Source organism: Pundamilia nyererei, unplaced genomic scaffold (assembly GCF_000239375.1).
Source record: "Pundamilia nyererei isolate P.nyererei 1_Seehausen unplaced genomic scaffold, PunNye1.0 scaffold00214, whole genome shotgun sequence".
Lineage (NCBI taxonomy): Eukaryota > Metazoa > Chordata > Actinopteri > Cichliformes > Cichlidae > Pundamilia > Pundamilia nyererei.
Window position 1 is genome coordinate 149,213 of NW_005187615.1, and position 2,289 is coordinate 151,501.

Consider the following 2,289-nt stretch of genomic DNA (forward strand, 5'->3'; position numbering starts at 1 on the left):
TTTTTTTTTAATAGATATATATCTATAGATAGATAGATAGATAGATAGATAGATAGATAGATACAAATGGCAAACAATAAACTCGTATATATATATTATTAGTAAAGATATGTTGGTATATAGTGCTACAAATAATACTTTAAAAGTATTTCTTTTATATACTTTTATAACTGTTTTATAACATAATTGCTGCATTAGCATAACAATACCTTATACCATAAAGTAGTGCCACAGAAATAATAAAAATATATTTTTATTCAGCTTAAATATAATTTCAGCTCTTAAAATAAAGAGCTGTAATAAAACTTTTATAAAACTATTATGTAACTGGAACCACTTTAACTAGGCAGAATTACAACAGCCAAATCCCTGATTACTTTGTCAAAACATATTTTTAATGAGCCCCTTAGAAGTTTGATTAATTGATGTGTTATTAACTGTCTCACATTTTAATTAATCCCTGGACAAATGGTAAACCTCTAGTCTAGAATGATATACTGTTTTACTTGCTAATGAGGATTGTTTTTTAATAATACTCCTGGGAGGTGTGTGTGACTCAGATGTTTACAAGTTGTTAAGTGGAGTTGCATAATAATGTGTGAACATTTGATTTTTTTAAACTTTAATCATGAACTGTGAAATTAAGTAAATTATTTTTACACCTTGGGTACTATAACACTGTTTATTATTTTTTCATTAATATATAAATTATTACAATCATTTATTGTTTTTTATGTACATTCATTTGCACTGTAGGAACAACAGTTCCTTCTGACATAGTAATTTATTAATATTGAAGTAAAATGTTTTACAGAAAATGCAGAAAGACAAAAACCATGTTTAATGATTTCAATGTTCGGCCTTTCCAGAAAGTATGAAAGAATACTAATTGAAACAGAGCTCTGAAGTGATCACAGCAGGCAATGGGGAACAAGGACAATTTTTACTCACACAAAAGGGCAGTAAGGACATTAGGACTAATCATCTTCCCCTGGGAAATGGATATGATGAACCCTTGAGCTGCTTTGATAATTCATTTGACCCACTTATTACATTATTTGCCCTTTTTTAGTACTGTTCCACAGAAAAGGGCATGGGTTGAGTTTACTGTCTCAGGCCTTTCTATGTAAGGTTAAGGTATTTTTCTGCTTGATTGTTTATTTGAGTGGTTGACTTATCTGATGACATGGTTCACTGGGACATAAACATATTCACATTTGGGGAATTTGAAATTGCCCCAGTCCCTGGTTCATTTTCAGATGTTAATGTAGATATGAAATATTGAAAATATTTATTTATTTATTTTTACATGTGCTTATGCTTTTATGGAGCACTCATTGAAATACATGGAAAATCATGGAAATATATGGAAAGAGGCAGGGTAAATCCTGGACTCCAGCTTGCCACAGGGCACTTTTTTTTCTTGTATGTAATTCAGTCAAAACTAAATAAATCATAGGTGCACAAAGGAGCTTAATAGCAGGTCCTTCCTCCCAGCAGCTGTTAGACTTTATAACCATCACTCTGCATATTATCAAAAACCAGTGCTACCATTTCTATGCCACAAATTTCACAAATTTTTAGAATCCCAACACAAACAACACCTGTCTCAACATTTAGAATAACTTTTGAGCATACACTTTTTTGTGTTTTTGTTTGTTTTTTCACTCAAACTCTTAGTTTTGATGTTTTGACGAACTACCAACAGCCTTTGATTAGATGATCTCAGGCTGCGAGAGGGAGTGTGAGGTTCTAAGAGATCAGAAACATAGGCAGGAGATGGTCAAGGTTCTTTTTGCTCAAAAAAAAAAAAAAGATTGTTACAGTAATCTAAGCGAGAAGAAATAAAAGCATGAATAATCATTTCTAACTCAGATTTAGACAAAAACGTTCGCAGTTTGGAGATATGACAGAGAGCATTTTTAAACAGTACAGCAGGTAGAATGTCATTTGGACAAGTGGTGATGTTCATTTTATCCAGCAGAAGTGAAAGGTCATGTATGGTCAATGGGTTAAACACTTACAGCAAATGAGGGGGAGACACAATGCTCATATGGACATTATTAACTTTATCTACAAAGAAGTTTAGAAAGTCATCACTCTCACATATAGAGGACACAGGTACTGGGTGGTCCACGGGGGAAACAATAGAGTTTATGGGGCGATCGTGGCTCCAGAGTTGGGAGTTCGCCTTGTAATCGGAAGATTGCCGGTTCGAGCCCCGGCTTGGGCAGTCTCGGTGGTTGTGTCCTTGGGCAAGACACTTCACCCGTTGCCTACTGGTGGCCC